Source organism: Spodoptera frugiperda, chromosome 15 (genome assembly GCF_023101765.2).
Source record: "Spodoptera frugiperda isolate SF20-4 chromosome 15, AGI-APGP_CSIRO_Sfru_2.0, whole genome shotgun sequence".
NCBI lineage: Eukaryota > Metazoa > Arthropoda > Insecta > Lepidoptera > Noctuidae > Spodoptera > Spodoptera frugiperda.
The window spans coordinates 10,521,485-10,549,100 of NC_064226.1; the positions used below are offsets into that span (position 1 = coordinate 10,521,485).

At 36.5% G+C, this 27,616-nt stretch overlaps 1 long non-coding RNA gene across 1 annotated transcript; it reads left to right on the top strand.

Annotated features, from left to right (window-relative positions):
- The first annotated feature begins 2,012 nt into the window (after positions 1 to 2,012).
- Positions 2,013 to 27,264, top strand: LOC118271624 (uncharacterized). Its single transcript, XR_007705990.1, has 3 exons — positions 2,013 to 2,885; positions 13,628 to 13,766; positions 26,796 to 27,264. It is a non-coding gene; the product is annotated as an uncharacterized LOC118271624 (long non-coding RNA).
- Positions 27,265 to 27,616: the final 352 nt, after the last annotated feature.

A 27,616-nucleotide genomic window follows, 5' to 3' on the forward strand; every position in this document is an offset into this window, starting at 1 on the left:
GAGGATTACAACAAAGATGCAGTAGTAACTAGTAGTAAGGCAGTAACACTATTCTATTACTTAACTCTATAATTTGAGAAAATTTATTCAAGTTGCGTATCGTTGCGGCATTTGGTCATATCGAAGTGCGCGTACTTTCACTACATATTATGATTATACTTGCAAGTGTCTACAATTACATTATGTACAATACACCACTTTTTGTACGTACCCGACGCACACCATTTTGATTCAATTTAAAACTTTATTACATACTGAATGTGTTAAGGTGTTCACGTGTCTTCGCCTTTTAAAGAAAGAAGAAATCAAGAAAACATTTTGAAAAACTATAAATACCTACATTTAATTATGCTGCATAAATAACCGAGAATAAATAAAAATCTATTATTTTACCAGCTATAAAATGAATCGAAAAGCAAGAAAGAAAAACCAAATAGCCAGATAAGTCCGGCAGTATTACTGTGTTATTACAGGCAGAATGCTATATTTCAGGAAATAAAATAGTGTTGTGGCAGCGAACGGCTTATTTGGCAAAACGTCCGACCTACATATTTTATGTTATGATGTTATTGCATTACACAAATGTTCAGAGAATCTCCCGAATTCGTCCCTCGTACCGTACAAACGCTCTCCGAATATATTTTTATTGTATAAGTATTATTTGTTTTTATGATATTCCCGAATATGAAACTATATATTGAGACATCTGTTTAGCAATATTTACCATTTATATACATAACAATTCTAGCAGAAGCTGCAAATAATACGAAATATGTTCCATGAACTTAACGGTCAACGAATCCTAAATGACTATTCGAGATCTTGTGGTAAATTCTTTCGAATTAAGATAGAAGAAATTCGAAATGTATTACTATAGTCCATTTAGAATTCTTCTGAGAAATCTAAAGCAATTATTACTTGTCCGCAAATGGTCGATGGCTCGCCAAGACATTTGATTGAGGCCTTAAAGGCACGGCGCGTGTCCGTGGTCCATCGGGATGACTCAGGCCAACATCGGAATGCTATAGTTTCCTGATTCGACCGCTGATTGCCTTTATTTAGTAAGCGATATCGACTATTGCACAAATCACTTGAAAGAATAGAATGGCGATAGGAAATTTATTTTTAACTTTTAATTCGTTTTAGCTTTGCTTGGACTTAATAAACGATTAATCATTGTAACAAACCTTGCTAATTTGTTATTTACGATCAATGAATTTTGGTTAGCTTTTAAACTGGTTGGGATGAACATTTAAAGTAAATATATCAACGCATAATTTCATGTGCAAACCTCGAATACTCATCAAAATTTGTTCACAAAACATTTAAACATTGTTCAGTATTATGAGGGCAAATACAAATTATTGTGTTTGCAACTTACTCATAACTTCCAAGTATTTGCAAAATATGATCCCATGTAGCAAAAAACATTTAGAAGTTAGCAATTCTGCGTAACAATCCTTAATTAGCTGTGGCGGGCGGTCAAGCGAGTTATGCGGATATAGCGCAACCGCGGCGAGTACAATGCGCGCGCGCAACCCCGCGCCCGCGCCGGTCGTCCTTCGAGGTCGTTCTAGTTCCACCCGCACCGTCCCGCGCCCGCCATGCACTCCACTCCACTTGGGAACAAACAACAAACATTCTGTATAAACAAACACGTTGTAATATACATAGTAAATGGAAAATATTTAACTCAGTGTTATGCTGTGCTTCATATTATGAATTACTAATTACAATTCATAGAATTGAGGCGCCATTAAATCATTTATTCATTCATTCATTTTCATTATACATAATATGCTGATGTAGCACTACCAGGAACTTGGAGATGACTATTGGCTCTGTAACTCCTCGGCTCGACTTGCGACTAGAATTAAATACTAAACCAAAACTCTATTAGTAAGTAGGTACATTATAAATTCGCAAAGATACAAAGACTTAACAGTGAGCTATTGAAATCAATTGGTTCCATTGAGTTTGACGGTAAGAAGTCGATGAGTGGTCCAGCGGACAATTTGTCCAGTATAGAGAGCCGCGAGTGTCAACAGATTGCTTTTATTACGTGAATTACGTAGCTGATGAGGCAGCCGGAGCCACGCGAAGGTAATGGCGCCTTTAGATTACATTTCGAGTGGAATCGCCGACGCACATCCGCCCTCAGATGTAATTGGTCATTCACTTCGCTGGATTCTGAGCGATCTCACGATGTATGGGAACGTCAACTTGATTCAGTCGAACGTTTCCGATTAGTCTAGCTGATTCGTTGCGTAACCGATACACTTAAATATAATGCGAAGAAAAACCACCAAGAAGCTTTAGGATCACTATCCGGTATGGCATATGCGGAGTGCGGACAGTGCAAAAAACGAGAATATCCGATAAAAAAATCTAGTGTTTCCATCCTTTTAATCAATAAGGTACTAAGAACGAGCTCCTACAGATAAAACCGGAGTGCACGTATAAAAAAGCCTTTCTGCATTTATTCGTGGCGCGTTTAAAAAGCAATGCAGTAGTGGACGCATAGTGGCCGCAGTTTTGTGCGCACTGGTCCATCATAAAAAGCAATACCTCTATATTCCGTGAACGCTCTAAGACATCCATATTATTCACAGCAAGTACATTTAGATACGAAACAATGCGTAACTTACGTTCAAGAACGCGTAATTAAACCATAGAACCGGCTCGTTCATGATCGGATGGCTATTCATCGTAAATGAGGTCCTTGCGGAGACGTGTGCTATTTCACTACCTAATGGAAACGTTATCGGGGTGCCAGCCTAGAAAATTATTTATACACCCTGGACTTAGCTTCCCAGCTGTGCTGATAAGTTTGAAGGGAACCTCGACTCGGTTGTGTGCGCCGTGTGCTGGGACGCTAACAGCTGGTAAGTACCACCAACTTACGTGATAAGATTATAGCCGTGTAATAACCATTAAGTAGCTGTTACGGCTCCTGTTAAACATACATTCCGAAAGCGATCGTCGATCGAATACTAGCCCGCGGATTTTTTGTTCATGCTCTGAGGTCGTTTTATTGTCCCAATAAACTGAGCTATATTTTTCTTTAATAGGCACTACCACTTATCTCAAATGAATCTTTAATCAAATTAATTAATATGTTCCCATGGTTTTTTCTTTTAATAATGTCCAATACTTTGTAATGCCAGTAAATATCAGTTTTAACTGGTCTTACTTAACATACGTTTTCGATTTTTAGAATCTTAATGTACCACACAAAACTGGATTAACACAACAGTAAACCAAATCCAAAGTGATGACCTACTTAACCGGCTCAATGTTTGTACCTTCTGAAATGCAAATTGATATCCGGGTAAAAAGTTTTCAGCGATCCGCAAAGTTTAGGAGGCGGCCTTGCTTTGAAGGAAATTAAGTAAGTTAAACCTTAATCAAATATCCATAAACTAAGTCGAGTCATGATTCGAAATTAATAATTTATTAAGGAATTTTCCAGCAGCACAGGATAATCGTTTGTATGTAGCAACACCCGTGTGGAGGCTGATCCAGGGCGCATTCCCGATTCGTTCCCTGTAGTTTTTGCGGCTAGGCACTCACTAATGGGTACTGGTTTAGCTCCTCCGAGCCTCCTGAGTTGTCTACTCACGTTCTATGGCGAGCCCTTCCACGACGGTGTTTAAAACGACATAGCTTGATTGGAGTGGACTATAAATATTTTCATAACAGTACTTAAACGTACTACGAAGTCGCTGTTTTTATTAAACGCTGCGTTAAGTCGATTAAAAATATTAACTTGAAGCGCACTACACTTACAATGTATTGTAGCCAATTATTTGGATTAATGAAAATAAACACAATAAAGAACTGTTTAATGACGCAGGTACATACGTGAAGCACATTTTAAGCTCAATAAAATAATCTAGGTTTGCTGATGGTAAGATAGTATTCAACTTTATTCTGCCACTTCTGTCTTACATTACAATGAAATATGAAACATGGTAACTTTTTTTTGTAAATACAACAGAGATTGAGAAACGATAAAATATATACCTAGAAATATATTTCAAAAATGTGACGTAAACGTATAAATTCATTACATTTGACGCTTGCATTTTCCTATTTACGCAATAAATAAATCATCTTGTATCACTTCTGGAGCTCATAAATCTCAGAATTGCACAATTAGAGAGGTATCGCGCACATTGCTATTTCTTGAAGTTACTTTATATTGAAAACGTGAGTCTATTATTTTTCAAATAGTACGTTTATGTGAACACAACTACAGTCTACACAGAATAGCCTGCCAAAAACCAAAGCATCGATGATACTTTTTAAAATGCATTCCCTAGATAAATATTAGTAATGTATTTAAAACCATCCCATAAATATTTTTACTGAGCAAGAAGACCTTGACTTTCTAAGTATAGCATTAATTGTTAACATCATAATCCGAGTATAAATACTACAGCCGTGGGCCAAACAAGTTGCCATCTACGGCGATATTGTAAGGGATAATTTAAATCGCTTACAGCTGCTAACAAATGCTTTATCGCTACTGGTTAATTATTAGTTTGGTACTAAAGACTTTGATCTTGCTACCTGTGTCTCAGAAAATATTGTTGATTTAGTTCGGAGCTGTTTCTGTATCGGTTCTCAAGGCCGCCAACACCTCTAATTCCCATGGCATTTAAAGGCTCCAAACATAGGTATCTACATAAGTGACTGGAGCGAATTGTGCGGTGAGCGTTAGTTAATGAATTGGTAGCTACTTCTTGTAATTTGAAAGGAAACTTTTACAATCGGTTCAGAAAATTATCCCGCGAATATATTAACCCAGAAAAATTAGGGAATGATACGGATTCATTAATATAAATAACACAAAACTGAACGGTACATACATTTTACTTCTCTCTAAACATATCAGATAATAAAAACATTTTTGTATTTGATGGTTTTATATTCTAATTTATGAGAAAGGCATAATTTATAACAAGACCATTATGTCCAAGTTATATTGATATTTACACCTATACAGCTATAGTTACACAACTTATACATAATCTAAAACTTAAACCTACCTTTATACAAACTTGTCATATTTACATAAACGATTTCACGTTCAAAAATATAATAGAAAAGTTGCCTTTTTGTATTTTAAATTACGTCCATTGTCAAAATTGATCAAGTTGGGATGACAGTCATTTTATAGGTATGATGGATTGGCACCCGAGAAAATTACTTACTTTTTACGAATAAAAGTGAAAGTGTTATGGGAGATAAAAACTTTAATAAAAAGTGAATTTCTAATTAAACATCTACGTGAAGAAGATTGGCATACTACAAGTGAGCACAGTTTTTTATTTCCTCAGATGAACAGTTACCTCAAGATAAATATCACGTAAAATAACAAGTAGGTTACATTAAATAACTAAACAGTTGGTTACAGCAAAAAAAAATCTAATCAAACACTGGACTTTTAGATTTTTTAAATTATTACTATATCACAACAATACTATATTAATATAATATTATTGTGACAGCATTAACCGCGACATGTACTTAGTCCTATATAATCTGCCGGACTGAAATAGTCGGAACCGGACCGTACTAGTTTAAAAATTACTACAAGTTACGCACGAAACAAAAACCTGGTCAGTTTAACATTGTTTTATGATTATTCTCAGAATTATTTATTGTTTAAACTTTAGTATTTAAGTACCCAACATGTAGCTGCTATATTGACTCAAATGGTCCACGCAAATAATTTCCAGTTCACGGTACATATTTCAAAATTTATTTAGTCATAAATATTGAGGATTTAACAGAATAAAACATTAACACAAAATGTGGCGATAAAAAGTCCAAAATCACATTACGTTATGTCAATAATGGCACTTTATGTACACATGGGCAAAGTTAACAGTTTCACAATTAATTGACTTTATTACATTTCCACAAATATTCAATTTAAATTGTTGTTTACGGGCAAAAAATCGTGATGTAGGAATTTGGTTTTCCCTGGCGGATGATCCACAAAGTAGGTACCTAAGTAGAGTGTATTTCCTCTTATAGCGACTGTAGCCAAGCATAAAGTTTTTTGTTAGTATTCCCCTTGCTGAAATAAATGCTCAGTAAAATCCATTATTAAACTGGACTGGGTGAACTGTCCTAAATTCTTAATTTTTCTACTTTGCTATTTATTCAGTATACGAGTCCATGTCTAATTTTTCAAACTAAAATAAATGCCAAGTAGAAGAACAAATGTTATTGGTGTGTATGTTAGAAATTGTTGTTTTTGTTAGCTGTTAATACTATTTGTTTTCCAGTTGTCATTTAAAATACAAAATAATAATCAACCATTTTAATTTGCTGACACACATTCACACATGGTACTTTTTAGAGCAAACTTTAATTTAATACTAAAAACTGAAAACAAAATGTTGGACATTCCACAAATATTTGTATTTATCTTGACATCTACCTCGCGGCCGCGGCTCCCCGGCGAGTTCGATCCGTGAGATACAGTTAATGAGCCAATTACCGCAGTTCCGAATTATTTATGAACAGTTTTACGTGTTATAATAATTTATAATTAAGTAAATATACTCCAACTTTTACATAAATACGTTAAACTTGAAAAAATATAAACTGTGCAACGGTTCTTACATGTAGAGATGGATTACTTTAATCATTTTAATCCGTACTCGTCGAGTTTAACCCGCAACGAACATTATGCCCGGATATGGTTAACCCACAATTTAAGCCTTTGGGGTTTGGATCAAAACGAATTAGGTACTTAATTAAATTAATTTGTAGGTAATAAATAAACCATAATGTAAGCATCTCAATTATAAGTATAATAAATGTTGTAGATGTGAAATAGAGTTTATTTTTTTAAAACTGTCATTGGTGAAATTTCATATTGCACAAATAAATCACCAATATTTTAAACCACAAACGAAAGCTAAACGTTTTAACTAAATGCAGTAGCAATAAATGCATTGATAAACGTTTAAATTGATTATTTATATTCAATATTCATTATTTGATTATCCTATAGACAACTTGAATAACATTATTCAGTAGTAATGACCGCTTAGAAACAATTTACTTGCATTTATTTAAATTTTAATTCTTCCTTTTAACTCCAGTTAATTCTTGAATGTAAATTGTTATGGTTATTGTAAGGTATAAAAATGTTCTACAGACATGTTTTACCGCGAACCCCTTAAATTCCAATATACCTTAAGATTCAAATATTAAATGTTAATTAATTCTGTTTACTATCTCAATGACCCATCATCGCTGACCATTGAGGCACTGGAAACTCAACCAAATTCAACTGGACGTCAAATATCTGTATGCTACAAGGAGAGACTGTCATTTAGCTTCCATAAACATTGTACATATTGCTGTATTCAGATATCAAACCTCATGTTCGCAATCTTGAAGAGAACCATTAAAGATGGACCACCAGCAGTGATTATTTCAAATACCTCGAAATAATTAAAATATTACGACTTGTTCGGTTAAGTCTTTCCAAGAGTTTATTATAGTCGCTTAGGTAATATCCAAACGAGCCATGAAAATGCGGTTAACGAATCTGTTGTTTTTTCCAAGTCTGACGATAATCATGCACACTTTCTTCTAAGCAGTGGTAGACTTTCATTTTCATGTGTGGCGTGGCAGGGTTCACGGCGAGGGTTATTAAGTCGCGAGGAGCAACGACCCTCGGGCCGTGACTTCCTTTTTAACGTCACTGCACTGGGAAAGTGTCGAAGAATTAACAGGAGCGTGGCGAGACTCTTTGTTCTTCGTCTGTAACGAAAGCCAGCCCGTCTCAAATGACGAGTCATTACCGAACCCATTATGCAGCTTGAATTTATTTGTTTATATTATTATTAGTCTTTACTCTTCTTCAAGTGTTAAAAGAGCCTCATTTAAAATTAAATGTCACGTTTTAGTGAGTTTGAATAGTCGCATTGAATGTGGTTCTTAGTATTACGAGATGTGAGAGTAACAATGGCGGCCTGCGATTATGTATTTCGGTGACGTCTCGTTTGGTGCCGCATTAAGGCCGGTTATGATGCAGTTTCGGTGGGGTCGATTGTGACGCGATGGTGTGTGAGCCACTAAACTGGCAAGTCATCTGTGCTAATAGTCGAGCTCCTGTTACACGACGGTACTCGACTCATTGTGCTGTTAAGGAAACACGACCTTAATCTGCGTAATGTGATGTAAAATAAAATTCAATGATGACGTGACTAAATATCTTCACATAATTAGGTTTTCAAAGTTTATCACCGAAGAGTTCATTAGCGAGTACTTAATTACGTCTCATAAAATAAACCCGATAACTTTTCACGGATGAAGAGTTATAAAATAATTAATTACAGTGATTAGAAATCGTGCTAAATATCTATTACATAAGATAAAACAAAAAATATAGAATAAACTTTTACTGCTTACTAAATTAAGGCATTATTTACTAACGAAACACAGCTGTTGTATTCGTAGTGTTTCATAATATTTATAGCTATAAGTACAAATACAGGCGTAGCTGTACTACTGAAGTACTAGAAACAAAAACTATTAGCAAACGTTTATAATATGATTAAATACCAGGAATGACCGAGCACATGTAGGTAATCAATATAGTATTATGCTGTTGCTAGTAGAAGGTACTTATTCCAACTTAAGTCGGTACCTAATCAAAGTTGATCCTGGCTCTTGACTTAGCAGGATTACTATTACAGTAAGGCGAGAACATTACGAAGAGGCGCTCGGTCACTCGCACTAATCGAATGCAGCACACTATCGAGTTTCAATTATATTATGCTTTCGTTAAGCAATTTTTATAGGTGTACACATATAAAAAGTATGATTTAATCTTCAACTATTCATATCGTTACACAAAAAAAGAATTAACAAACATGTAAGAATACTCGGCAGTTCTCGTACCAATTAGGTATCGGAGCAGAATTATACAAAATAATAATTTAAAACAATCCTGAAAGTTCAAAATTGTAACGAGGGTGACTCCAACCAGTTGGTTAGTGTACGGGTCGGCTCGGGGTGGGATTTAACTGCAAATTGTTAAAATTATAGAAGAGTGTGTGGCGAGTTGGCTCCGTGCCAGCGCCCGTGCGACGACCTCGACGTGCCGCCTGCTCCAGCACACAGCACTTCCTAATTGGTACCGATTCTTCAAGGCGCACTGTGAGTGGGCCATCTTCTCGTCAGCGATGCGCATATTGCCGCGTGTTTACTGCCGACGAGTACTGAGCACCGACACTGCAGTGCCGCTCGTGACTCAGCCCAGACACTTACGACTGCCGCCCACCGAGCTATGACTATTTGTATATTCACATGATCATGAATTAAGCCGTAACTGTTCATAATTTTATACGACGCTAATCGATGTAGCCAATGAGATAATTGATCGGAACACAAGGTTTTAAAGGTTATAGCCATAACACGAGAGGTTTTATATCGAAGTTACGACAGCGACACTTGAAACCCTGATCGACACCAGATGTCCTCCGGTCCGTTTATCAGTGGACGAGATAAAAATGCACTAGTTCAGGTCGTTTGTGGCATGCTTGTATTCCGATAACCAGTTTGTGTAGTGTAACTGTGTAACAGAGCGTTATTGTGTATTATGTAGTAGAGATACAAGTCGTTTCTTCACCCTCTGTGTGACATAATGTTAGCGTGTGGCTTCGTATTAGACTATCAGTCGTATGTACATTAAGGTAATGCTGAACTACATCTCGAGATTTATGGCTCATGGATAATTAAAGCAACGGGTAAACATGCGTGCACGCAGCGAGCGCAGTGTGACACAACTGCAAACGAGAGACGATTCGGGAACTGTTTCTTTTATAAACCGTCGACTGCACTATTCTTAGTGACGGTCAGATATTTTTTGTACTTATTGTATTAGTTCGTATCGCGGTCTGTGTTTTTAGGTCACGGTGTGGTTTTCTTCGGCGTAAAACGGTTAACCTTTATTTATTTATTAACAAAAATAGTTGAATGAAAACTGTGCTCATTACGAAACAACATTCACAAACAAGAGAAAAACATATACCAATATCGGTTAATACATTTTTTGTTAGTTGAAAATTGATGAAAGCAGTCAGTGTACATGTTGTTGGTTATAGCCTAGCTATAAATTGTTCAACTAGACACTTTCCAGACATAATTTTTTTTCATGACATTAGAGATTTTTAATGGCGTCAAGATTTCATGGAGCAATGGAAACGCACCATAAAGTCATTTGAGGGCTCCACGTGTACGTGTGTTATAAATTAGGTTGGGTACTAGCTGTTTGAACAACAGTCGGGCTGCGTCCACACACAATATTGACACAGCGGTGACAGTGCACACACACGCTATATTTGAACTACTTTTTAATTACAGAATGTCTTAGAAACTTATTGTTAACGAACGCTGAGACTCTACGTCTTTTTCACGATGTCCTCAAGTTCAAAAGATTACATAAAGAAATAGTTATAAAAACATAACCCTCCTTCTGGCGCAGTCGGGTTAAAATAAGTTAAGAAATAGATCTGTATGCTGTTGGTGTCTCGGTTATGACAAAAGTTATACAAGAAACTTATATACTAAAACTGATTCAGTTATTGTAATCTCAACATTGAACCCGTGGAGTTGATATATGAAAGGATGTTGAACTAGTTAGGGAATAGCTGTGACAAAGGGAGGGCAGGGTGCTAGGAAGTGGGCCGACCAAATCTGGGACGAAAAGAATCGCAGACGACATAAATTTTTCGTGCACCATTTATTTCACCCAACGATTGCGAGGGCCGTCACGGAATTGGAACGCGGGGGAACACAACTGCGAATTTCATTATTGCTTCTATTGTTTTTGTTTTGATGAATACGTTTGCCTTTTATAGAGGCAAATTACCTACACACGCCATTATACTATTATCCGCAACCGAATATTAGCCAAAGTATTCTACCGCTCTGTTCGGATTCATTTGTTTCGAGCACACAAATGGTCTTTCATAAATCAAATTTATTATTGCTTAATCCACAGATACTTATATCAAGATTATCATTGATAGGATCTCTTACATTTGCATTGGGTAAGTATCACACACCTACAGATTTAATATAATTAATATTTTTATGGCAACATCAAGGACGAGGCCGTTGCCTACATACAAAAATGAAATATGTATTTAATCTCTGTTAGGTCCTTCCTTTGTTCGATTCGGCACGTCACTAATGGAAACCACTAACTATGGGTATGGTTCAACCTTACTTCCTAATCGGATGCGTTGTGTGTAAACATGAAACAGTGTTTACACTAACACTAAGTATATTACGATTAATACATCTTTACCCGCGAAACTCCCAATTTCATAAATAGATTAAAGATTAAGATTGATTGATGAAGCATAAAGCTAGACATGGCGTTTCATCATCGTTCCCAAAAGTCGTTAATAATCAATTAGAATTCATAAAGCAATAGATGTGGTAAATAAACATGAAAATAACAGTTCCGAGATACGGCGGTTAATATAAATTACCTCATCGCACAGGTTTCACAGATGAATATTACAGGCGAGTGACTAATTACTACACAGTGTCCACACAACACACGTTTAATTCAACAGTAACTGTACGTGAAGCAGTGTGCATCATTGTAAAGTAAACTCGTGGGCCGCGCCGTGGAGCGTGACCGTACTATTAAACCGCGGACTTTAATAGTTAAAGCATAAGGTACGGCGCGGCTAGGCCCTGCAAATACCTTCACACACACTTGATTCCCGGCATTTCATATCCTCGGATATTTTCACACTTAAACCTGCTGTCTGCTGTTTAAATGCCATAAAATCAAACTGAATGCAAGTTATCGCTTTAACTAAATCGACATCAGAACCTGCCTAGATTATCTACCTCAATGACAATAACAATCTTCTCGTAATTTATCAAAGAATGCTGTCCCTAATTTACATAAGTATTAGTATCTGTGAGTCAGTTTATGTTCCTAGATAATTAGCTAAACAAACTGCTTGTCTATTTGATTAAGGAACCTCTCTATCACACAAAGCTACCATTTACGCGGTCTTAATCGTGCTATTGAATGGTAAGACAATTAATTTAATTGTACGAGATAATAATTTAGCTGATACGATGTGATGTTGGTATAAGGTACACGGTTATTGTCGCGAAGTTATAAAGGATATATTTGAACATGGTGCGAGTGCTCGCAGGCGGAAGGACGAGTTACGTTATGTACTTTATATTCCGCATAAGATGTTGAAGCTCTAAAGTTCCCGGAACCCCCGCCATACTTGGCAGTCGGCGGACTAACGCTGACATACAAAATGTTACTTTGGGCTTGTTTATTATGATGTAGGACGTTTGAACGATCGCGTGCTGCTCGGCGTCAACAGCTCGCGTTTATTACATCATAAAAAATAAATATTAGTAGTGTTTTGTTTCATCGCTACAGGTTATTGTCGATTTTGGTTGTATTTGACAATGTGGGGTAGATAAAGGTTTGGATAAACGTAAGTTATTATAGCGGGATGTCTTATTTCTAGTATTGATCTAAGTTTATTTTAATAGTAGTAACTTGTAACTTAAAGCTCGTACCATCTTTACAGATTATAAAGTGAAAGGAAAGATATCTCAAAAGTCATTAGACAGCAATAAAAGTTGAATACATAATGCAATAACTAAGATCATGAATATATTATCTAATATCTTAAATCGGAATCTAAAAGCGATATATCTTCTGGTCCTTAGGTACGTTATCATCACATCGTAAAATGACTTTGGATCTGAATAAATATGATTTTGTGTAAGTGAGATGGGTGTTGGCACGGGCACGTTTTAAGTGAGGTCGGACTTACCGTGCCGTCCCCTGGGATCCCACTTAACTAGGATTTACTTCCATATAAATATCACGCGAATCGTGAAGTGGACTGCAGGGTAGAATTCATAATTTTGCACCTCGCTACCATCAAAATATATTACGATATCTATCGTGTTTTAATCGAGTTTCTTTCTGTGGATGGAGTCTTATATAGACTTCTATATTCAAATTCGACTTTGTCTGTATGTATTGTATTACATTAGCTATAATACATAGGTAATTCCAAATATTAGCGTTATCACACAAACAAAACGATTGTACATTTCCTTATTTGAGATACTGAAATAATTGATTTAATAACCCTTATCTCATAGCAAGTGGATCAAATCTTGCCTGCCATATCGGGTACCGCTAGTTACAATAATAATTAGTTTTGTTCTCATTGAATTATTACATTAGATTTTCTGATTTAGGAGCTTAACGTATTTGGTGGTTCTAATGACCCTAGTGTTATCAGAACTAACTCCTACTACCAAATTGTTGCTATAATGAACTACACTGGTAAAGTCAAATAATCACAAGTCCCGACTCTGTGGGACACCGTTACCAACCATAAAATTTTTAGGTATTTTGCAGGGTAAAAAAAACAAAACACAATGAGACAAAAAATATCAGAAATTGTGTCGAACATTGCGTGTACCTTCCTCTTAAAAATACCCCCATTTAATTTAATTAGAACATAGAACAGAACAATTATGCGGATATATTTCAAAATGATTCCATATTTATTCCCAGGGATATCCTTGTGTGGAGAGCGAACGACTGGTTACTATGAACCCCGCCGCGCCGTACAGCGTCGCACTCGATTACAAAAACACTCCTCGATAAGATACCGAGTACCGACGCAGGATGTGATTCGACACTTTAATGAATTGTACGTATATTTACATAACTACCTGTTGTTTATTTAATTATAGATACTGATATTACTAGCCGTCGAACGTTCACCGACCATATTGTTGTCAGTAAACGTTTTATGTTGACAGTCTATTCACTAATCACAGTCAGTTGATCGATATTATGAGTATTAAAATGTTTCAAAGTTTATTTAAACTGTTTGGTATTTAAAATTGTTGACGGATTTAAGACAAAGACAGTATTTGTTAAACTTGCTCGAGTGATAATTATGGACAATTTTGTTTCTTTAATAACATCATGGGTACTGGTTTTAAAATTGACTCATAGGCCTTGTATTCAAGTCGCCAATATGACTGTCAACTGCTGTTCTGGATTATGTCCGCTATTTATTAATAGTAGGTTTACTTATAGAATAATTACATTAGGCTGTAAAATACTGACACCAATTTAAATTCGAGGACAAACAAGCATCATTATATAGAGGTGAAAAAATATAAAAACTGAGAATAATTCTCAGAGGAACTTTCAATATAATTTATTATTATCAAAGAGTTACTTTGTCGTTGACATTTACGTTACATATCAAGGCTGTGGGCTATTCTGTTATAAGGGCCATTAACTTTATTAATACTACTTTGTTCTCGTAAAATCTTAAGTAAACGAATGTAAAATCGTTTATGTGGCGAGAGATTGAGTTATGATTATGGTCCGGTTTATATCACTTACGACTCTCTGTTACTGCGCAACTCTTGTTCCATGGGAAATGTTCAGAAAGTCTACTGTTTGTTCAAGAGTTGGAAAAGTTAAAATTAAATTATACAACCGCGATGTGTGTTGATCCGGGCGACGACGCCCTAATCCTAATCTTATTAGACACTACTGATAAAAAAACCTTATGCCGATACTATAGACGTTCACTTTGGCGAAACTTTTAGCAAGTTTTATCTTAGAGCTTCAAGAACCTCATAAACAAACAAGCCTTCAAGCTTTTCCAATTTATTCACAGCAATATTGACGAATGGAGATCCGTCGACGAACTACAATTGAGGATTCACATTCGGAAACTGTGATCCGAGTTTGACTGCAACAATCGAGCATACAAAATATACATAGATACATTTGTAAAGTAACGACGCAAAGCATCACTTCGCCGAATTGACGTTATCAACTTTATTGGCGAAACGAACATGAACATTTTTATGATAGAGTACGAAATTGAGGACATAAAGGATTGGTATTTACACTCATATTATTTATATCACTTGCATATACGAGTACATAGTACATAAACATTTAATTGTACATTTGATGCTATAAATGTGTGAAAGTAGGGACAGTATTTATTCATACTCACAACAAATCATAAAATCTCGTTGTTCTTTATTATTCAGAAGTTACTTCACTACTTACTTTTACTTAACCAATTGGTAAAAGTAATTCGTATGATCACACGTTAAATATCCTATTCCCATGTAAATAAAAGTGAAACATGGGACTCGACTGCTATAGATGGCAGTCACAATTTCAATGTCCATATGTTATGTTACAACTAAGAATTGCTAAAATCTAAGAAATATGTGATTGATCCGAGACTCCAACCCAAGTCACGCTTGTCATCGCTCGACCACAGACAGAACTGCATACATACGTATGCACCCTTACCATATAACATATATGTTTACCTATATAGCACATCAATCAGCATTAACAAGCGAATCCGAACGAATAATCAGGTTCATTTAATTAAATTCGCACATCCAGACAGCTGACCCGATTTGTTTCTTTAAACCCACTCCTGCAATCTGGAGTGCTTAATATCACTTTACACTACACAACTAACAAAGCGAATTAACCCGTTAAACGTGACACATAAGTGCACGAGTGCTAACTGATATTTAGCGGACCCATCGCCCTTTTAACCCACTTCCAGCACATATGTACGGTTTATGACCAGTGAGCATTGCTTGTATGACTAATGAAACATCGGTATGCGCACTTAACCTATTTAAGATGTTAATTCAAACACCTAATTGAAGGAGATTTGAACAAAACGTGTCAGCATAAAAATTGTATTCATTTTTGGAATTCACCATACAGATTTCCCAATAATACCTTAACTACACAGCACCTTGTATCGAAAAAAAATTTGTATTTTGTTTTAACGAAACAGACTAATTAGGATAGTTTAAACTGTACTAAATGTGTATGTATATTATATACAAACAGTTTAATTAATACTCACGCCAAAACCAATTGCGAACTCTTACAATACATGAGAACAACAATTTAATTAAACATGAACTCGATACATCCACAAAGGACGTACCCTGTATAATAGGTACACAAACAAAGTTCAGTAAACAAACAATAAAATTCAGAGATTTCCACAACGAAATGGAAACATTGATGTTATTAAAATCCAATCGATTGTATCAAATACAGTTTTGTTTGTTTCATACGATTTCCCGTCCGACGGGAGTTATTAAATTGATTGGATCGGTTCTATTGATACAGGCATGTCTGTCAACAATGGAATGGGTTTCGCTCGTGGACTGTGGATCGTTGCCAGCGATATACCCGATGGATTGATGTGATAAATGAATGCCGGCCACAAGCCTCTGTCGGCGCCAGGCAGTCTCATTCCAACATCAACTTTTGATATACTATACTGAATTCTATCACGACATTTTCTCTTCCAATCCGATATCATTTTCCTGAAGCAATACTGCATACGTCACAGAGTTACGGAGTCAATACTCACTCACTATTGAGGCCAATAAGTTACGAGGAGGTTCGTATAAATTAAGCATGATTAAGTCACAGCCAAGTCAAGAATACTCAATCTGAAGATCGTGAGTTTCGATGTTCATTAAAACTTCCTTCGCTACATTAAACCTAATGTAGTGAATCGAATCTTGGACGAAGCATGCGGTTGCTAGCGAGTTGCCAACCTTGTATCGGTTTGGATTCGTCATGGCGGGTCACACTTGCACTCCGTAGCTCTGAGTAATCAAATAATCTTCTTTTTGTTTATTGGAGGTTTCGACTGATTTGTTAGACAGACTGAGACTTAGACTGTTTTGTTTGTTGATCGAGTGATCACAAGAACAGGTGCTGAGCATAACGTCTTTGTCAACGGATGGGATGAAGCGTTGTTAAATCTCTTTGATTATATACTCATAGATTCCTATACAGTAAGTTATCTACTTTACACTATACACACAACAACGTGTAAGGAGCGTGGGCTTACATGTAGGTAATATTTAAACTTATGCTAATTTTATTAATTAAATTGTGAACGAAATTCTCAATTCGCATTTACATTACAAAATATGTTTATTGCTATACAAGTTAGTTTCTTCATGCAGCAAGCTACCTAAATTGGAGATCGGAATGTATCTATTCACTGGCCACCGCTAGCAGGATACCTAGTTGCTAGTCAAATATTATGTCATTAGCAATAAAAACATCGAATTTACAGCGAACAAACAAAAAGCTGTTACTTGAGAAGCTTCCAAAGTTACAGTTAGTTACATAAAACATTGAGAAAATGTTGCTGACACCGCACTTAAGTTTAGAAGCTAACTTTTTGAAATGTGTGGTGTTCGGTCCCTTATTAGATTCGCGCGCTTCCTTAATAAATAAGGTGCCTCCAGTTTCAACTCACGTCCCCCGGATCTACTCCAATGTATTAAATAAGGTCACAAGGCGCACTGAGAAAAAGTATAAAACTAATTCCAACGTCAGAGACATAAAAACAGTGTTACAAACTTTTGGGTGCTCATAAATCTTATAAACGTGCAACTTTTGGGTTGTGAACCCCTGGCTTAGAGAATACGAACGAAAGTCTTATCAAAAATAATGGAAGTTGTAAGTATATTGCAAGCCGTAACCGAGCGACTATACTCCTCCGGTGGCTCGAGTACTTTCAACAACGACACTATCGGGAGTTTCACTCTTACGAAATAATGCTTTCATTAGGTACTTTCCAAGTCCAACGTTAACGATTTTAAAAATGGTTTTTAATAAAGAACCAATTAAAAAAATAACGTCCTGTCTTTTTATACGTCATTAAAATATACTGTCAATAATGAATACGGCGAGTGGCAGAGAACGTTTACACATATAAAGCGATTGGTGAGTAGATGTAGAAGCCGCAAGAAGAGCTTCACTTCCGATTTATTTAGTCGCTTCGTGCGGCCCCGGCCTGCCGCCGGATGTCACGTATGTATTACTTCCCGTTGGACCGACTTAGCTTTTTGCGTACCAATAACATCCATTCTGATATTAGATTGTGCCAAACCCACTTACACTCGCCACGTGCGCGTGTCTACTATTCCACACCGCTTCCATAATTATTTATTTTCTGACTCATAGAGCCAAAGAGAAGAGAGTAATAAACACATCATGTCGAATATATCTTGATGATCAGCACGTTCTACCTTTCATAAGAGCAAAGCACTAAACGTAACGATGTGTCCATCTGCTACCAAAACCGTGTAACCTTTTAAGCCGCTGCGCTAGGGCAATAAAAAGGGTCGTATTCTGAACATTTCGTCGGTGTTAACATTTTCATTAGCCTTAAGTCTCGGGGGTGGATAAGACGTGTATTAGCCTCAGCGTCTAGCCGACTGGGCGGCTGGGCGGCTGTTGGGGGCACGCAAATAAAGATCAACGACCGGCTTTAAGCTTCTCTCAGCTGCTGCACCTGAGACACGGTTTAGCGAACACTTTTATGTCTGCGATATCGTCTACTTAACGTTACGTAATAGGGATGTCCCGATATCCAATTAGAACTCGCTTATAAACAACACTTGCTCATTTTCTACATTATATAGTACCTATTTTAAAAAGTATAAACTTAAACAGTAGGTACATTGTTATATTTGAATAACGGTAATCCACAGCATTATTTGTTTAGTAACTAATAGTTAAAGTCCACGATCTCTTCTCTACTTCATTACGTTCATTTAATGAGCTTTATAACTAAATATCTATCGTTTTATTAAGCAGTAATATAAACTTAACGAGTTAGTATCTATTAGTTACGATTCATTACCGAGATTGCTATTTTATTTATTTATCTGCACACATGTGCTAATAACGAGAAGGAAATTGTAGTGTTGGTATTTTTTTAATGTAATACCTAGTATTGCTGTTAATTGCATTAACTATCACGGTTTCCTACAACAAATTGTAAAGAAATTATCGTTAAGAAATAAGTAAATAAAGTTTACTACGCTTTAATGTCAGAATTTAATTATTTTGTATTAAACATTAGTATGTACAAAGCGTGTCTGAATCGAATTGGTTGAAACTATTCAGAGAAATATTTATTGTTATTACAATTCTTGAGTGTTTTGTTAAGACAACCGTGAACAACATTTTGTTGATTCTATGTTTTCTAATAACTGCCTATTATATTTTAATACGATCTTCAGACGCACTTCATATGAAGAGAGCGAACTTTATAAAATTAATTTGATATTTTTTTTATTTGAGAGCTAGTCCGAAAATAACATTATAAGTGCGATGTCTGTGTTTGATATTCAGCCGGGCCTTTTCCAATAACTTAGAAGATTCACGTTAAGGGATGAAATATAAAATATAAAAGCATATAGGTATTCAACATACAGGGTTGTCGCGCACACTTACACACATGATATATGTGTAATACAATTTTGCGTAGACACCGTCTTATAACATACAGATGAAATATGTCTCATCGTATAAATCATTATGACCGTATTCAACAAAATTATACAAACATAGTATACAATAGATAATAAATGGAGTTAGGTAGTTACTAGATAGTAGTTAGAAACTGTGTTTAAATTCGAAGAAATTGTACCGCAAGTCTACACCACAATATAATTTTAAACAGTCACCAACACAAGGTTTCATATTTTTTATTATTATTTGCAGGCTAATGTGATGATGACTCGTAATTGTGCTTCTTAATACATATACGAGTATTATGTATTTGCGGCGAAGTTGACCACAGCTGTGGGGAAGGATAAGAAGAGAGAGCGAAGCCTAATTTTATAATAATAGCAAATTGTAAAATAAAACGGGCATCAACCCTGCGGTGTGCGGAGTGCGGCCGGTGACTGGCGCGCAACATCGATCCGTCGCGACGCGGCGCTGCTCCACGCTGCACGACGCGCGGCGCGGGACGCCACGTGACGCGACGCCCGCGCCGACCTTACATTATTTACTTTTCATTACCTTCCACGAACTCTGCTCTGAACTTTTGAACTGACACAAAGGGCATCTTTACATCTGCGTCCTAGACGTCTGGCCACTATTGTCATATTATTCAGTTAATTCCTCTACTTACTATATTTAACTACTACACTAGTATACAATCTAGATAACAGTTTGAATAGAAAATAGAACTCTTCATTAACACTGACATGTTACATAAATCTATTATGTAGCGTTACTTTAAGTAGTTAACTGCGTAATATTGCGCAACAAACATTTTCCTTACTAGCGTTAATATACATAATTATAAATGGGTCCGTACAGTGTACACATTTAAAGGCTTGCAGCACAGTTCCAGTAATTTCATTAAACGTCGCGGTTAAGTAGTAATTAGAAGCTTAATGCTCAGTATTAATTATCTCGTCTTATATCACGAGTCGCAGTCGCGGTGTAGTGCAGACTGCACACTGGTCGCACACTGGTCGCACGCTGGTCGCTGGTCGCACATCTGACTGCACTATCCTGTCATCACTTAGCGAACTGATTATTTATTTGTTTGGTCGCGAGTGTAATTACACCCTCTCGCGAAGCTCGCCGCGGACGGATCCCGTCTAACTGGTCTCGTTAATATTAATCTGATTAACTATAATGCCAATGCCAACTCTATAAAGCAAATATGCTCACCGACTATAGATGTATCGCGCGCACGTTTCTTCTATTCCTGTTTTATTCTTCACTTTGCACGCATACTTTAAACAGATAATACATCATTAAGTCACCAAAGATTTATGGGAGATTTCATTTTATTGGAACACACCTACTTTAGGTAATAAAATATCTATCTACAAATAGTAAAACTCTTGCTATCAAAAAAAAACCTAAACATACCATTGTTCCGCAAATGGTTCGAAAATGTGGAGGCGAGTCGGATGGCGATAAAATTACTGTAACAGTCGTAAAAAATAGCCATAATATTTTTACGTCCCAATTTAGGAAGGTTAGTGGACTGAGCCTGGACATAAATTGTACGTATCCATGTATCTTTGTTCACTAGACACGGTGTATGTAGGAAACCATAAGTCGCCTTAACTCTTTAACCAATAAACAGTGCGTAAGTGGAGGTGCGCGTTACTTAGCACACGGTACACTACTTTACACTAGATACACGTTTATTGCTGTATCCTAACTTACTCGAGGATATTGACTGCAGAGCCGCACTACATAAACCAACGGCAGGTGTATCTCACGCATTCACGCATTCACGAAGGTTAATGAAACACTTTTATTACCGCGACTGTGACATCGCACAGCAATTGTTCTAGGAACCGCCATAATTCGTAAGCACGTAATTGTTAATGTACATAGTTCCAGCAAGACTTACTTGACGCACTCGGCGACAACTCACATAAACTATTAAAATCCAGTTTGTTCTACTCGTGTTTCAATTTATAAAAAAAGAACAGTTTTTGCGTTGGAATTCATCCATCAAACGTTTTGTTATTTTTACGAAATAAAACCGTAATTACATCGGTCGAGCTTCGACTTCGACATAGTTAAATGTCGGACAATGTAGCAGACTACCTTCGTCTGCATAACTTGATGTATAGTACTTATTAGTTGTTTTCAGACTTTGGCATACTTCAAGAGCGAGTTAATTTTATCCGTTTCCTGCGCGCAGTGCGTAACGCCTGCAGCTTTATGTTGCTAAAGGAATTTGTAACACTGGTAAGAGTAATTGACTTAACACCGGTGTCCTATAAACATAGCTTGACGCGTAACTGCGCATGCGTCGGACGATACTGAAATAGACGCAGAATGCAAAACGCCGCTCAGAAGTTCATCATCCTCGGAGCTATTTGAAATATGCCTCATATGAAACACCTTAGCGGACGCAATGAACGTGGGGACATGAGTTGTTTATTGGACAGCCTCGAAGAGTAATTGCGGTCGCGTTATGTCTAGAATTACTTGCAAAAATGCGCCTCTCATACCGTGAACAATCTGAGGCTTGAAGCTGTTCATCTAACAGGGGTCTACCAGATAACCGGATATATTATTTTAATACAAGGAGGTACTGCTAATACGAGTTGGTTGTTACAATGTTACCATAGACGTGCGCCCGCGCGTCCGGCGCGGGGATGTCAGGGAACAGTTAGACGACACTGCGGAAGAGTTCGTAGCACGCGCACTACGACTTACACTGCCACTAATGTATAAAGTTACACTCATATATGCAAATAGCCAGCCAACTATGTACTACAACTCCAGTGATTTCCCCCGATACAGTGCGATACAAATAATAACGCCGACATTGTTTACGAACCAATCATCCAGTCCCGCGAGCCCGCGCAGCGACATCTGTAAGGAGTAACCATTTACAATTAAATGAGAAACAAAATGGTATGTTTTGCAATGTTGTGATATTGTAGCTCTTATTGTGGAACGTTTTTATAACATAAGCTGTAATTCTGTTGACTTAAATAGGCACTGTGGCTGCTTGACAAGAGTAATAGAGGGGTCCGTTGAGTGGCTTAATGTCAATGGGGACTGGACTTTTAATGTAGCTGGCAGTTTGCACAACCTGCGAATCTGTATACAATATTTATACCAAAAACTCGACGAAATCCACTTATTTAAAATATCACAGACAAATAAACCGAGGATCAAGTTATCAATTACAGAAATATGAACTTATTTATTACTGTGCATTGAACAAATTCCTGACAAGTAGAGTTAATTACGAAACAAGATACTTGCTACAGTAAAAACTGTAAGTATTCAGAAGTAGTGAGTAAGTGGTCGGCTCGTCCGAGGTGGCATTTCACGATCTAGGAAAACATTCCGATATGGACGGGACACGAACCCGGGTGGCAATAAAAAGGAAACACCCAATTACCTGTTCGACTCCAAGCCATTGGTAATGTTTAAAATAAATATGGCCATTGAGAGTTCTATCGAAATAATTAAACAATTACTCTAAGTTACTCGGTAAAGCAATTTATAGAACCATTGAACTACGATTAATTTCCAAGCTCATAAAATTATTCGAATTATTACTTAATGATTATACGATTCCGAGATACGATCGACAAGTGATGGCCTTATTCGTCGCTCACGCTGACGGCACATCCTTCTACGGCACGTTGTTGATACTTCCTCTTATAGTACTTAAATACATTGTGTAAATTAAATCAATTGTACTAAGTAAATATCTATCTACTTTAACCAATTTCTACTAAGGTGGTTTCAAAGTAAACAACAAACTGTGTTTGGTTTTAAATCTGACGGTGAAAAACATGTTATTATCGAACACAGCCCAAACAGCTTGGGGTAAAGAAAGATAAAATTTGCATTCACCACTTGCCCACATTTCTACTTTGCATTTTTATATTCGCAAGGGAACCAACGTGCTTTGGAAGTTAACAAGATCAACACGAACAGGGGCAATTGAAGGAAACGAAGCTCGCAGTTGTAAGGTATTTTAAATCCTTGCTTTGTAAGTAGAGCCTCTTCTTCCTGTGAACGATGGAAATGGAAATTGCTTTGTTTCGAACGCTTTTTTCTGGCTTGAATTAATGTCAACATTTTATATTAAAACTGCGCTACTTCTGAACACAAGGCACACTGACTTTTTTGTTCACGAAAATCTTAGTTTTATACACTCGCTTGGTTAAAGTACTTAAATACCCTTTCTTAATTTTGTTTCCAATTTTCCTTGCATAGCAAACGCAGACGGAATCAAGATTTTTCCGTCTGGCTCGTGGAGTAAAGTTATATGTAGCTGCAATTTGATATTGTTTCGCACAGACCTGCGATCACACCTGCATTGCGAACTTTAATTTTCCCTTTTGAATCGTTAATTTTTTTGGGAAATCCTTAACCAAATATTTAAAAATCCGTAGACAAAGTTCAATGACAATGATATTTATTGAATTTATTAAAACCAAATTTAGATCCTATGTAAAGAATGAACACTGTTTACCTCTATAGGTCAATCTTAGGACATTATGCTCAATTATTCCACAATAATTACAAGATAGCTGTTAGCAAAATTAAGTTGCTACAAGCCACGCACCTCCGGAGCTGACCAAACCAATTCAAAACAATTAAATAGACCGGCGTTCCTAAAATAGCGTCGACTATTATGTTGTATGGGGAAGTCGATGCGATCACATTCGTAAACGTGCATGTTGCCAGTGTATTTCCAAATCCAAATATGTTACAAACACAAATCAAGAAAGTAAATATTAGTTCAATTTCATATTTCCGTTTAAATGTGTATAATAAACGATCTGTTAATGTTATTCTATTAATGATATCTTCCTGCGAGACTCGTGCTCGTTAAATATGCTTTGCTAGAAGGGACATCCCAAAATAAACTGCATATGTTTATGGTATCAACGCATCTCTGCAGCGGGACGCGGTCGCCTTGCATTCCGTATCGCATGATATAATCAAATTGTCAGTGATCATTGCGATGCTTTTATTAAATAAATTACTTGAATGCGCATATTGAATGTTTATTTTGAAATATTATTAATTATAATACGATTGGGATTTTATAATGATTAATGACGCCTTGCCATACTGGTGACCGATGAGAAAGACGAAATTCAATTCAAAGACAAAGACATTTTAGCTATTGTAAAATCATTAGAAACAACCTCTATTAAGGAAGAACATATAACGCTCCTGAAGCCCTGTCGTGTTTATCACAATTACAGGTTGCGTAATTTTCTTTGAATGACTTTTCTTATACAATAGAAGCAAAATGGCTACACAATCAGTGCTGACCCCAAAGTTACTGTTCATTGTTTGAGCACAGACATTTTGTTTATTGTCAACAGCACAAAGTGAGGAAGTGTCGCGTAATCATGGACCATTGATTTGCGAGCAATTTCCATGACCCCCTTGTTCATAAACTATGTTAAAATATTTCTATATGCTGACGTCATCGTCGGCTCCAACCCCACAACCTTTTAGTTCATTGTCTAGGTCTTATAATTAGTTTGTACTTCGTCTTAAGATATAGTCAATACGACTCGAATATTATAATCTAGAAAGTCCGACACAAAGAAACACGGACACAGGTTACTCTTCCCACATTTACTAAATGTATCCACAAGCAACGACCTCAATTAACTGCATCACCTACGACAATCGTAGGAAGATGCAGCCGAACACTCTCGATTTCTCTAGGAAGACTAGCTGTGCAGTGTTCTACAATTCCCACAACAGAGAGCTATGTTTAATTACATTGTTCGAGCGCAGTTGGCGATGACATTTGGTCTGCGAGCGCAGTGAGAGGCCCGGCCGTTCCGTAACCGCGACCCTTGCGACCGATGCACTATCCGATGCATTCACTCACCCACCGGCCTGTACAATCGATACAAAATTGCTGCACAATTACTGCCTTACTTGATCTTAAGTACTTTAGTACCTTCACTTTCATGTCTGCGAGTTAACGCTCGTACGTACTACGTATAAACATCTGGTGAATTGCTTCAGTTTCGTGCGACTGGAAAAGATATTGTTATGATCTATGTATGTAATTCTACACTACTTTACACAGTCTGGATGCGACGTCTGGTAGATTAGAGGATTAAAGAGGAATCAATAACAGGTTGTCTGGCAGACGGCGCTGTGGTCGATAAGCTTTTATGCTCTCTATGTTACATTAAACTACACTTGTACGCTTATTATAAGTAAGTACACACCTACCTAGACGTCTATTTAATTTATTTGAAATCACTTGCCAAAGCCTTTGCGCAAGCGTGAGGTGTCTAGAAAAATATTCATTAAAAAGTAATGAAACACATTAATTGTCACTTCATACCGAGGCGTGCTGGAGTGGATTGTCTAGTCTAGACATTAAATTAGATTTAATCACAAACGCAGCATATATTACTATATACATACATTTATTAATTGCTTCAATTTATTCATAGACGGTAATAAATGTTTCAATTTATTTATGAGTTACGCGCACACACGAGGCGTGTTAGCATTTATAGGTGATCTAACGCAAGATTTTATGCTTTTATTTGCGTTTTATGTAGAAATAATATTAATATGGGTAACAAGTTGTAAATCTTAAATCGCTGATCGCTATTTTAGAGTACAAAATGTAAACGCAAAACCTGCTCATGGAAAGTAACTCCAGATACAAGATCCACAGCAATAATGTAAATCTCTTCGGAGAAAGTAAATAAACAAACACTTGTATCTGAGAAACTTCAGTTATCGACTGTAAGCGGGCTATCGATGATATTTTAGGTTTCCCTTCGTGACTTCATTCCGAAGGTTAGTTTGGTTTTGTAACAAAATATCAGCGGAGTGAGCAAAGGCGTGGTCACTGTTTGCGGCCGACCTCAGAATACGTTATTATGTATTGTTTATGTTATATTTGCAAACATCATATTATTTCACGACATTAACATACTTTATTAATGATGTGTGAATCCGATGCAACGATATAAATCAGTATTATAACAATATAAGTTTTACAAACAAAATGTCTAATATTGTCAATAAAACCTCTGTACATTTGCATATTTTTAGTTTCATTGACGTTAATTGATCCGGTTCTGGTGTTATCACGTTAAGGATCAGCCCGGATAGGTAACTCGGAATCGTAAAATGTGGGTGGTCTCGGAATTAATTCGGTGGAAATGTATTTTGCTAAAATCCAACTCAATAAACCGAGATGCTTTTACACGGTTGTGCGTTGATAATATTAATTTGAGGTCGTTCGTTGGCTTTTAATTTTATAACACGAATTGTTCACATTTTTTCGATGCGCACGTGTATAATCTCGCTTGTAAATTTATTGTTACAGACGCGGCGCGGGTGTAAACCGTTAATTAAGGGGAACAACGAAGAGGAGGGTGGAAATACAAATTAATTTGAAACAAACGGACATTCAGACAGGATTAGAATGGCCAAACTTTTCATATTATGCGAGCCTTGTTAAGTTTAAATTCAATTAAACTAATTTCTTTGGTCGTATTCAAATGAACAATTCGGAAATATTTAAGTCCCTGTAACTGTTCCTTCTCGAAACTGTAAAAGAGGGTACTAAAAAGTTATTTTAAATTGGTTTTGTGTCATTAATACTATTTGAGAATTAAACAAATAGCTACGCGAAATAGAGCAAGATGATATATATTTTCTAAAACTTATTCACCTTTACCCTTATTGACCCACGTACCGCTGTAACCGTTTCTCAACTAACCCTATATCTAAGTACAAATATACTTGTAGAGTAACTAATGAGGCTATTTCAACACGTAATGTAATATAATTGAGTGCCCATGCGCATTGTCGATAGTCGCATTCCGCCGGCGTATTATGAGGCATTTGATTTCATCAGGCCACTGACGGAAGCCATAGCCGTAGGCGTGACTTGAATAGCCCAGCATTACCCACTAATTCATAATTTTCCATGATTTATTACCTGAATTTGGTATTTATGGGTTGATTATTATTTAACGTAGCCCTTTTGTAGCAATTTCTGTTGAAAGAGGACTGAATTAGATTATTAATTTGTGTACTCTTTATAAGTAAGGAACAGTAATGGAAAGCTTTGGAAGTTCTCAATTTAGTTTTCACTCTTTGTTGACCTTTTACAGTTACCTACCATTTATTTCTGTATCTACA